The 13,314-nt window shown below is 45.9% G+C and overlaps 1 long non-coding RNA gene across 1 annotated transcript; it reads left to right on the plus strand.

Annotated features, from left to right (window-relative positions):
• Positions 1-11,148: 11,148 nt before the first annotated feature.
• On the plus strand, positions 11,149-12,041 carry LOC135109610 (uncharacterized). The gene is made up of 2 exons (XR_010272827.1): positions 11,149-11,303; positions 11,469-12,041. It is a non-coding gene; the product is annotated as an uncharacterized LOC135109610 (long non-coding RNA).
• Positions 12,042-13,314: the final 1,273 nt, after the last annotated feature.

Here is a 13,314-nt window from a genome sequence, read left to right on the forward strand (position 1 = left end):
TACCGCGAGCTGATGCAGGGACGGATTATATGTACGTTTATACCGACATCATTTCCCCCTCGCGATTTGGCAACCAACTAGTTAATATATTAGACGTCATACCACTCCCCGGCGACAGCACCAGTAAAGGTGCGAATTCAATTACGTATAAACCACTTTCTGCATCAACTATAGAGAGTGTGGCCATCAAAATTGCTAATCAAAGAGGCAAACCTATTCAGTTTGAAGATGGGGAAAACAGTGTTACTTGCGTGTTACATATAAGACCACGTTAACTTTGCGTCTCGGACGTAAAATTTTGAAGAGAATCGATCAAGGTGGGATAATGGGTGGAGTGGAGGATAATGAAACAGGCAGGTGTTGCCTACTTCCGAGTCAAGGCACGCGCCTCGCGACCATCTGCGCGGGAAGCTTCAGTGTTTCCCCGCGCGGCATGGCGGCCGGGACAAAGTGTTGACAATGTTATAGAAAAAAAAGAAAAGAAAATGGGTGTTCACTATGGAACAGCAGAGGCGCGGATTTTATGTGAAGTGTGTGGGAGATGGCGCACTAATCCATCCTGCCCCTCATGTGTGGAAGACCAGTGTGATTTATGCGAGCGGTGTGGACTTCTGTTTCCACATCCACCGCCAGAACACACCTGCGAAGTTGGCAATCCTGCTTCTTCTGGTAAGCATTATTACTTATTTTGGCGGGAATGTATAATAATAAAGATGAAATGACTGTCAATCTTTACAAGTTTGAGCTCTAAGCACATCTTCCTGTACAGGCTCACACTCGATTGAGGTTGAGGAGAACGGCGGCGTAGAAGGCCCACGTCGGCGGACGTCACAAGGCGACATCCCACGCGGAGGCGGGGGAAGAGGTGAGAAAAAAAAAAATACTACAAATAATAAAGCAATAAATACGGTGCCACCTCCACTACTAATATTCTTTTTTTTAAGACTCGCCACGGCCGGGACCGAGTGGATTATCGGGGAACGTATTAAATTCTTCCGAGACTTCAAGTCCTTCACTACCTACACAAGGTAAATATCAATTCAATAATAATAATAATAATAATAATAATAATAATAATAATAATAATAAACTGTCGCTGCTACTTCTATTTTTTCTTCCCAGACACGCCACAAGCGGAGGCGGACCACGATGAGCGCAGCATGGCAGGAGAGTCGGCGGATGCAGACCTTGACGAGCGCGGGATGCCGGAAGAGCCGCGGTTAATTGACTCGAGGGAAAATTTTATGAGGAGCTTCACCAGACATCAATATGACATACCTGATCATGTAAGCAGAGATCCACTCGGTCTACTTACCGAATACAGGGAGTTCTTTATACGGGAAATTAGATCATATTTCACGTCACACGGCTCGCCATTCCCCCCCACCCTGAAAATATTTTCACACATTTCTCTGTTACTAGTGAAATTCTCTACCTTAGGCGAGGATGAACATCGAGTCATTCATATTGCTTTTAGAGCACGACTGATCGCCTATCAAGATGTGCCTGACCTTGTTGATTTATGGATCCATCAGCTGAACAGTCGGCTGGAAAGCCTTACCAGCGAGACTGAAGGATCTGGTTTTATCATTTCAAGAGTACAGAATTTTTTCATCAACTATTGCTTGCACGTCGCATGTAGTGGCATAGGAGATTATGTTGATTATCCTAGAGGCGTGCGAGGAGGGAATGAAATTTTCAATCCTGATGGCCGACATTCATCCTGTGTTATTCAGTGTTTGGCGGCTTTCAGACTTCATGCTCGAGGTGTACCTTGGAAAAGAATTCCAAAAATATTACGGAGACGGCATGGCGGAGAGAAATACGTCACGCGCGGAAAAGTAGGCAGTCCAGTGACTTGGGAGAACTTGAGTCAGTTAGAAAGGTTAAATTGTCTGTCTCTGGACGTTTATACACTGACAAAAAGCGGTGAGATATACTATTTAACATTATCAAGAAAAGGCTCGCGGAAGTATAAAACTGTAGTCTCACTCCTTTTACTAGGTGGAAAACATATGACGCTCATTAAAGACGTGGAGAAGCTGCACCGGAAATTGACGAGAAGCAGCCCCACCCCAGAGGGTCATCAGTTTTGCAAAGTATGTTTCAGCTCAGTTCCCAAGTCTGTCAGTTTGAGCGATCACGAGTGTCACTGCGACTTCACTCAAACTCTTCTCTTTCCAGGTGACGGTGAAAAAGTAAAATTTAAAAATTTTGCCTACACCTATCAGCCTGCATACTTAGCCTTTTTTGATTTTGAAACTATGATAAAACCTAAGGAGAATAGGAGTGTAATAGCTGAACATGACCCAATTGGATACTCGTATCTCATCATCAATAGGCATGGAGATGTCGTGGAAAAGACAAGTTATTTCGGTGAAGATCCCGTGAATAATTTCATTGATAGCCTATCCAATGCTTGGGGAATCATCAAGGAAAGTGTAGTTAGCTATCCAATTAGCATGTCTGCGGAGGATGAAGACCACTTCAAACGTCAGCGTCACTGCGAGCTCTGCCATCAACCCTTTAATGTGAAAACCCCACCTCATAAACATCACGACCACTCATTACCACAAAATAATTACAAGGGGGCTTTGTGCGCGCGATGCAACCTCCAGTGTCGTGACATGAGGAAATATCTCATCACTCTGGCACATAATATGAGCTTTGACGTCTCCTTAATCATAAAAGACCTTCACTTGCCAGAGTCGCACGTGGACATCCTTGCCAAGTCAGAATCGCATTTATTGAAAGTAAGGATTAAGGAATTGCAGTTTCAGGACACGCTTTCCATTATGAATGCTGGCCTCGGTCATCTCGCTCAGAGTCACCTGATCAAAAGAAATGTACGAGGAGGCTTTGTAACTTGCGTCAGGCCACACCTGCAGTCAAACCACGAACCCGACGGTGGACCCGGCACCTATGTGTTTTATCTGGACTATAATTCATTATATGCAAGCGTTATGTGTTCCCCCCTGCCTATGGGTGACATCAAAAAGCTTTCTCAGTCAGAGATGGATGATTTTTTTGAAGTTGGCATCCAGAATCATGCGACAGATGGCGACGTCGGTTACTGGCTGCATTTAGACAGCTGTGACGTTTCCCCCGACGTGGCTCGGATCACGGACGAGTTCCCTCTGTGCCTCGCACACATGACTATTACAGAAGATGACATCTCGCCGTACAGTAAAAGACTGTTAGAAGCTGAGGGTCGTAAGCTGGGGAGGAAAAATCGTAAACTCGTGGCCAGTCATAAGGGACTGAAAGATCATCTCATCAGTCTGGAATTGCTACAACTTTTACTCTCACTTGGACTGGAAATACAATGTGTTCATGCTATATATAGCTTCAGACAGGCTCCATACCTGAAACCTTTCATAGAAAGGAACGTCGCTCAGCGTAAAAATGAGACGTGCGCCATTAAAAATCGCATTTGCAAACTGATGTCAAACGCAGTTTATGGTAGATCCATGTTATCTGAAGTGAAGTATGGCCTCCAGCAGAAATTAGTGACAAAAAGAAAGTCTTTCCTGAAGTATGCAAGAAATCCATCCTTTAAAAGGGTCCACCAATTAGGCGAGGATCGAGTCATATGTGTCAACAGTAAGAATGCGATTAATATCAGGCAGCCAAATTACTTGGGATACCATATTTTAGAAGTGGCAAAGAAGTACATGTACAACTTTTGGTACCGTGTCATCAAAGCTAATTATGGGGAGAGAGCTAAATTAGCTTATGAAGATACTGACAGTTTCATTTTCAGTCTGCACATACCTACAAACTTAAATGATGAACTGAAACATGGATCCATGGCAAATTTTCTCGACACCAGTAACTTTGCTTCAGATCACCCGTGTTTTAATGGGGAGCGGAAGGGTCAACTAGGCTTGCTGAAATCTGAAACCGGATCCACGCTCATCAAAGAGGCGATTATATTAAAGCCAAAGATGTATTCGCTGCTGTTGAAAGATGACAAGCAAGTATCTCGAGGTAAAGGCATTCCAACTCACCTTCAGCAAAATATATTGCATCGGCAGTATAGGGAAACACTTAATAATGTCGCATGTGGGATGGTAGATTGCTATAATATCAGGAATGTGAAAGGACAAATTTGTACCACTTGTATGCGAAAGCGTACGTTGTCACATTTTGACGACAAGCGCTTTCACGTCGATGGCTACACCTCAAGGGCGTATTATCACCCCGACAATGATCCGCGGGAAAGAGATGTGGAGAATGAGATGGAAGAGGAGGCGGCGGTGGATGTGGGGGAGGTGGAGGTGGATGAGGAAGAGGAGGAGGAGGAGGAGGAGGTGGAAGAGGAAGAGGGGGATGGGGAGGGGGAGGATGGGATAATGAGTGGTCTGTGGCGTGATCGGGAGAGACTTTCCACGACATTATTCACATCGTGATTAAGGGGTAGAGAAAGAGGGGACGCAGTTGCTAGCAGCCGCCCTTCATGTAATGTAAAAAAAAAAAAAAACATTTGCACTGACCACGTAGGCTAAGGAAGAGGGGGAGGTGAAGGATGGGTTAATGAGTGGGCTGTGACGTGATCGGGAGTGGCATTCCATGACATCATTCACGTCATAATTAAGGGTTGAGAGAGACCGCGGCCGCTAGCAGCTGCCATTCATGTAATGTAAGAACATTTGTTTTGAGTGTGGGGTTAAGGAGGGGAATGAAAGGGGATTTTGTTCATGTGCTGTAAGAACATTTGTACTGTCCACGTGGGATAAGGAGGATGAGGAGGAGGAGGCGGAAGAAGAGGAGGTAATGTAAGAACATTTGTACTTTGGTAGGTTAAGGAGAGGGAGGGGGAGGTTGAGGAAGAGGTGTGGGTCGGGGAGATCCACGTCATAATTAGAAGGCAGGGATGAGGATGCAGCTGGGAGTTTAGTTATGCTGTTACCTACATGACCATGTAAATAAAGGTTAAGCAATAAATACTGTAAACATATCGTAGCGTCTTTTAGTAACCCTCTGAACTTAACATGGACAAGACATTTAGCGAAGAGATGCTGAATCTTTTTAGATATCCTGCACGCATAATTATTGCAGGTTATACAAATTCCGGCAAAACACACCTCTGCAATAAAATTATAGAGAAATATCAGCATGGATTTAACAGAATTATCATTTGTGGCGTCTCATCGCATTCGCTGCAGCAGAATTCCCCTTTTCAAGATAAGGTCGAAGTGCATGAGAAAATTATTGATCCCGTGATGGATGATGACAGTCCATACGCCGACCCGCAAACGGACACACTCCTGATATTAGATGACAATTTCCTCACGGCTGGCAATTCTCAAACGATAGCAGAGGCTTTCACCAAAGGGAGACATAAAAATTTGTCAGTTATAATGATAGCACAGAATGTCTTTTTCCCCGGAAAGTATGCTAGAACGATAACTTTAAATGCCTCACATTACATTCTTATGAAAGACAGAGATATATATCAAATTGAATGTCTGGGCAGGCAACTTTATGGAAGGGAGCGCGCCAAACACTTTGTGGAAATTTATAAAAATGTCGTGCTTAGACGAGATCACGGTTATTTGTTGTGTGATTTATCCCCGAACGCACCCGAAGAAATTCAACTGCGCACGAATATTGTGGATGAGCCGCCCTGTGAGAAAGTCTATCTGCTATGAATGCCGTTTTGGACGAACTTTACCGGGATATGACGAATCCTGCGGCTTTAGGAGGTGTGCAAGCACTCTACAGAGAGGGGAAGAAAAGGGATAAGAATCTAACACTCCGCGATGTGAGGGCATTTCTGCAGGGCAACCGCACTTATACGCTTCACAAGCCGACGCTGAAACGTTTTCCGCGGCGAAAAATTCTCGCTCCTAAACCGTCCGTCATTTTAACTTGCGATTTGGCTGATTTTGCGAGGCTGCACAGACACAATGGCGGCGTCCGATACATCATGTTTTGCCTGGACGTTTTCAGCAGATACTTGAAAGTGGCAACGCTGACAAGTAAATCCGGACACAGTAGCCTGCAAGCGCTGAAAAAAGTTCTAGAGTCGGAGAGTTTTACAGGCGTGTCGCGTCTTTTTACCGATCAGGGATCCGAATTTTATAATCAAGCAGTGAAAAAATATCTAACTTTGAAAGGTATTACCTTGTATTCCAATTACTCGCGTGAAACAAAGGCGAGTTTGGCAGAAAGGGTCATCCGAACCATAAAGACAAAAATATATAAATATCTCACGCAGAACAACACACTGACGTATATTAACGTCTTGCCCACCCTAATAAATACGTACAATCACACCCCACACCGCGGTTTGGGCGGCAACCAAACGCCGGCTCAGGTTCACCGCCTCCGCGAGCTGTCACAAGTCAGGAAGCAATTTAAACGAATGTATTTAAATCGGCCAAGGGGAAAGAAAGTTGTCAGTCATAAATTAGACGTGGGAGACATTGTACGCTTGCAACGTGCTTCCCGAACGCAATTTAAATTCAATAAGGGTTATACCGTCAACAATACCGAGGAGCTTTTTAAGATAAGTCGTGTGGATTACTCACATAAAATCCCTATTTATTTCATAAGGGATTTGGCGGGGGAGGACGTGACCGGCGCTTTCTACAGGGAAGAATTAATCAAGTCCTCTCCTCCCTCACATTACCAGGTCGATATATTACGATCGAAGGTCGAGCGAGGTAAGAGAAAGTACTTCGTCCACTGGCGTGGGTATCCAGATAAATTTGACAGCTGGATAGATGCGGACGACTTAGCATAAGATATGGATGAGGAAAAACCATTGATATTGAAGTACAAGGATTTGGTTTTTCTTCTCTCGCACGTCACCCCTAAATTGCGGAAGCAGGTCTTGCAAAGTTTGAATAAGCGCGAAGTCAATTGCATCTCGGAAATATTCGCCAACTTTTTGAAGAGACGTCTGACGGACGACGATACCATCATTAACCGCCTGAAAAAATTCAAGAGTGATATTCGCACTGTAGCCTTGAAGAAGACGCCCGTGTACAAGAAGAAAGCCATTCTAATCTCCAAACGAGGTGGCAGCATATTAGCCGCGTTACTCCCGATAGCCGTGTCGGCAATAACAAGTTTACTACAGAGATGAAAGAATATTGTTTAGTTCCCGTCTCAGTTGCCGAGAGGTGTAAGTTTAAACCGACCGACAGCGCAACTCAGCACCGATTCACGTCAAAACAAGTCAAGAAAAAAAAAAAAACTTCACTTCCACTGCCGGCCGGCGCCCTCCCCGACGCCGCCACCGTGGCGCCACCACCACCACGCGCACCTGTCAATCCACCCTTGGATGATTTGATTCGAGTTGCCGTTCCTCCTTCCTTTAGAGAATATGGTTTATCTCTCATGAAATTATTGGAGGGTAAACCTGGGATTTCATGGGATGAGCGCGGTAACTTACTTCCACCATTTTCTGGCATAAGCGTGTTTGATCTCATACGAGTACTCGGTCACGAAAAGGGGGCCGCGAAAAGACTTTCACCCGATAAGCGTCCATTATTATCACTGCTACTTCGCATGGCGCAACTCCCCGCGGATGCCATCAGAAATACGACTCAACGAAGTAAACTGATAGGTGGCGGGGTCGGTGACATCTGGGAAGCATATTAAATGAGAAAGCTCCCCATCTTACTCTGTAAACGAGTAAGTACATCAATAATACATGAGAGCACGTGTTAGGCGCGTCAGGGGTGCAGGCCCACGGATGGATAATTGATGAGGGTTATGGTCAAAAAAAGGTTCACCCCCCCCCTAACCCACATCCCCTAATAAATAATACGTTCCCAGCCCTCCATCCCTTCCCACCAACAAAGGAAAAAAAAATAACACCTGCGTCAATTTGAATGAATAAATTCTACTACGCAGAAGGTGTAATATCGACCAATACGTGCGAATAAAGGTCCGCGATGTCACATTTCCCCCTCACTCCCCTCACAGAGGGTTCAACGTGTGGATCAGCCCTCCAATTACTCGTCAAGATGAAGGTGGTCGAGGGCAAGCTGACCGATGGCATCTTCCGCGACCGCCGCTGTTATATCATTTATTCAGTAAATGCCGTCTCCACCGAACCGAGTGGGATTGTGCGGGATCTCAAAACGATTTACCCATACGAGAATACACATGCAGCTAGAAAGAGACTCTACTCGCTTCATCGGGCCACGGCAGACACGAGAGATGACCCAGGACGTATCATTATCCACGCGCCTCCCACAGGAAGCGTAAATCTCCCTCACCTGGTGGCCTGCGTGACTCAGTATGGTTGGGGCGAGGCCGTCGAGGGAAACGAGAAGGCGCGACAGGCAATCGCGACGTCGAAGGATTTGCCTTACGTAGAAGGACTCAAGATGGATACAAGCGTGAATCGACGTCAACACTTCCAGAATTGCCTGAAAAAGATTGCCCTGCTAGCCATGGCGAACGCTGAAGTAGAGCAAATTATTATCCCGGAAGGACTGGGATGTAGAGGTCGCTGCCAGGATGAGTGGAAGAATAATTACCTGCCTATGGTGGAAGGGCTGGCGCAGCGACTTCAACCTTTTGGAGTTGAAACTATTCTGGTGAGGAAGTCTGAATAACTATATCATGTAAATTTTAAAATAAAGTTGATGTGTGTTTGACAAATCGAGTATAAATGTATTCCCTAATTGGGGTGACCGTTATTATTTATTTTGATCATGGCGGGAGCAGCATATCAGACAGAAATAAATAGCCGGTGATTATGCTCGACGTCTTATTCATGACGTGACAACCATCATGACGAGAGCGTTCACACCTCCCACTCGAGCGGAATACGACTTGCTTTTTACGCAAAGCAAAGGTGGAGGTTTAGACGACATCCGGGTTTTTATTCCACCCCATTCAAGAAGAGGTGGCGGTCTATTTTCCGTTTTGAGTGGCTTTGCTAAAAGAGCAATTCCCTTTCTCATGCGCACTGTAGCACCCGAAGCGCTCCAAATGGGAAAAGGTTTATTAACAGATGTTTTAGAAGGGAAGCGACTTCGCGAATCATTAAGAAATAGAGGTGTTGCAGCCGTGAAGGGTGTGGGGGAAAGGATAGTTCGAGGCGGACGAGTAATGAAAAAGAGGAAAGTTGGAGTCGGAAAAAAAAAAAAAAAGAGAAAACCACCAACCAGGCAACTGAAAAGAAAGACTTGCTATAAAGCAGATATCTTCAATATTTAGCTTAGTCGCAAAGATGACTCATTATGGTCCGGATGTGCAGGGTGGAGCGACCTCCACCCCCCTGAGCAATTATCTGACGGCCGTGAGTGAGAACTTTCCGCGGGTGAATCGCTTGCATACCATCGAATCGTCAGTCGCTGCGAGGGGAAAGTTGGACGTATTACCCGTTAATTTAGATGCAAATGCTAATAATCATGCGGGGATCAACGATCCTTACATTGAATTTAGACTGCCTGGTATTCCAGGGCAATTTTTGGATCTATTAACGCTGTCTCTAGAATTGCGAGTTAGCGCGACGAAGGCAGACGGCGCGCCACTAGACGATGGCGATCACGTCGTTTTTAGTAATGGTTTGAATAATACGATGTTTAAGTCATGCGCTTGTTATTTTAACGAACAGCTTGTGGAGTCATCCTCTTTGTTCAACTATCACGCCTTCATTAAAATGATTACAACAATCCCTCAGGATAAAATTGACTCTATCGGTCGCGTCGCCTTCTACCACCGCGATTATGATGGATCAAAAGGCATAATCAATAAATTTGATGAAGACTATTTCACGGGAGGGAATAAAGACGAGAAACAAATGATGAAAGATTGTAAAACGCACGGCATTTCGATGACTGCGCCTTTGTTTTCGGATATATCAAGTCTGGACGCTTATCTGCTTGACTCTGTTGATGTGAGAATTCGATTAGAATTGGCTAACAAAACATGGATTCTTAATTCACACCAAGATGCCAGCAGTTTCAAATTTAAGCTCGAGATGGCTAAGTTATGGGTTGACCGCGTCACGCCACATCCGCCCGCCTTAGAATCGTTAAATAACTCCTTGACTCGAAATCCAATGCAATACACTTTTAATAGAACGCTCAATAAAACGTATGTGTTAGCCGCCAATCAAACGTCTTTGATTGCCGAATTACCTTTCGCGCAAATCATACCTCAAAATTTGACCATGGCAATAGTTGATATGGACAGCTTACAAGGCGTAATTGATAAGAATGGTTTATATTTTCAACACGCCGATCTGTCACATGTACATATCACCGTGAACGGGGCGACCATTTATAACGTTCGCAGCTCTTTCCCGCATCACGCGTCAAAATTGTTTTACACGACCCTTGAGTCACTAGGATTGGACACGCGTAATTCCCTAACATTTGATGCATTCAATAAAGGTCGGACAGTATGTTTCTTTAACTTTGTGACGGAGGACGTGCACAATGCCATCCCTCTGGATAAATCAGGAAATCTAAGAATTAATCTGTCGTTTGCCAAGGGACGTAATCACAACCGCGTCATAATGTTTTTCGCCGACACTACTGGCGTCATAGAAATTGATCATTATCGTCACGTTCGCTGCATTGTCCGCGCATAAGCCGTCATGAATGCACGTGAAATACAGGCCGGTCTAGCAGGCATCTTGGGCGATCGAGTTTATTTTTTAGGCTGTCACGATCATCGCCATGTGACAGATCTGATAAATCTTGCCAGAAAACAGGTGAAGCCATGCGTTTTCATTCTAAATACATTGAGTGACTCAAAGACCATGGGCCACTGGATTACTGTTTATCTTAATTTTCAAAGTCAGACCATAGGCTATTACGATAGCTATAACTTGCATCCCAAATACAATTCCGCTGTCTTACATCATTTTATGCAAACTTGTCCACATATGAAAATTAGCACATTAAATTATCGACTTCAGGGGTTGAATTCCCTCGTGTGTGGCATTTATTGCATGTTCTTTTGCCTTCTACTGAGTTGGCATACATTAAAACGTGCAATGTGCATTATTCACGCCACCTTCAAAAAGCATCAATATCTATATAATGACAAAAAAATTACTCGTATGGCATACGTAATATTTCGTAATATGCCGCATTGCATGCCTACGTTTTGCCCAGCCGGCAGCCGGGCGAGATGTCGTAACATCTGTAAAGCGGTAATAAGGTAGATTGGGGGGTGGGGTGGGGGTGGGAAAGGGGGTCAATATGGGGTAATTGCTGACGGATAAGCGTCACTTCGCCATCACCTCTCAACCCAGTCGGACGTCGAAGCCTCATCTCCAAGAATGGAGCAAGCTAACAAACGTTTCATCTTGAGAACTGCGGGTGAGTACGCCATTACCTTGCACGGCATCTGACATCTTCACCATTGTAAATTACATTAACGTTCTTTGCCAATGAATAAGAAGAGGGAGAGTGGGAGGGGAAATAAAAACTTTTCCATTGTTCTCATCGTTTTTTTTTTTTTTTTTTTTTTTTTGTCTGTTACAGAACGCATCTCTTTCCGCTTTGATATCTATCTGGGCGATGCTGGGGGTAAGCGAAGCCGTGCTGACCATGAGGATGTCAATGTGGAGAAAATGTCAGAACCTGCAAAGAAGAAATTGATCTTTAGTGATGACGACATGTCGCCACTGCCGGCCAGCCCACCTCCTGACGCTCCATCAGGACAGGAGTCGCAACAGCAGCAGCCGACATCGCAGTCGATTCCGCCACCTCAGGAGTCGCTGATGCCACCTCCGACCGAAGCACAGCCGCAACGGTCAGATGAGTCGACAGTAGGCGGCAAAGAGGGTCAGGAGGTGAAGAAGAAGTCGCAGGAAAACAGAAAAAAAAAAAAATATTCCCCCTAACACGCCAGAGGACGACAGCACACCAAAACTCCCCGTTGCTCCAGCCGCCCCTCGTAAGAAGCTGGTTCCTAGAGTTATTAAAACTACGCCCGTCATTGACAGCGATGACGATGATCTCTTTGCCTTCAATTCGCAAATGTTTTGAATGAAAGAGATGTATTTGCCCTAATAAGCAATGAGCTGTATTTGTCCTAATAAAAATAAAATGTTCCATCGACTCTGCATAACCTTTCTAATAATAATAATAATAATAATAATAATAATAATAATAATAATAATAAGGTGACCATCCGGCATAAGTATTACGTCAGCCACGCCGCTGGCGGTCGGTGAAAGTGGAAGAGGCCGCCACTCCGCCCTGACCGTCACAGACGCTTCCTCCAGGTAAAAACGATGGACAGGTAACGGAACCTCGTGAGGCTGTCGCGACGACCTTGACCATAGGGGATGTATTGAGATGTCGGAGGGAACGCGTGATGGCAAGTCTCGCCACCCAGACTGTCCAGGATCCGCGCGGGCAACTAGCGCGTGACGCCCACGTGGCGGCCCATTCTAAGCCCTCAACTTCCCGTTCCCGCCCCAAAAAAAAAAAAAAAAAAAAAAAAAAAAAAAAAAAAAAACCTGCATGACTCCTGGCGGCGTAAGGCCGCATGGGACCTGGCGGACATCGCCTGCCACTTTCCTGACACGTGCGGTCCCCCCCCCACCACCCCATTCCCTTCCACCCGACCTTGACCATCCAGCGGTGGCAACCTTGGAATGTACTGAGGTGTCGGAGGGAACACACAATGGTAACACTCAGTCATCCCACCCTCCAGGATTCACGTAAGTGAAAAGGCGACTTCCATGGCAACGCCGTCAGAGTCCCCCTAACCACGCGTGCGCGTGGACGACTTCCACGTCTGGCCGCCAGTCCACCCCCCCCCCCGGGACCTCGTGGGCAGTCGCAACGACCTTGTCCATATGGGGGTGGAGGATGGTGAGGCGACTTCTATGGCAAGCGCCGTCAGAGTCCCCTAACCACGCGTGTGTGGCGGGCGGCTGCCACGTCTGGCCGCCAGTCCCCCCCCCTCACCTCCCCTCCCCCCCTCCACCCCCTTTTCACTCAATTATTTTCCGCCCACCATCATTGATTCATTAGTCATTCCATCGTCGCCGAAGCATAAGGACGCACGCCCCCTCACCTCTTCTCCGTCAGTGTCGCCGTCACCTAGATGTCGCCGTCTCCTAGATGCCCACCCAAGGGATCATCATGTGCTAACAGCACTAGTGCCTTGCTAAACTTGGTTGGCACCACAGCCTGCACCAACTCGCCTCAATCTTCTTTCTTTCACCTACGACACAGGACACCATCCCTTTACACAAATTCCTCTCGTCCTAATTTCTCGCTGCCGTCCCCCTACCTTGCCAAAGAACATAACAACATAAAAAATAAGGAACGCTGCAAGAAGCGACCAGGCTGACACGTGGCAGTCCCTGTATGT

Source organism: Scylla paramamosain, chromosome 19 (assembly GCF_035594125.1).
Source record: "Scylla paramamosain isolate STU-SP2022 chromosome 19, ASM3559412v1, whole genome shotgun sequence".
Classification (NCBI taxonomy): Eukaryota; Metazoa; Arthropoda; class Malacostraca; order Decapoda; family Portunidae; genus Scylla; species Scylla paramamosain.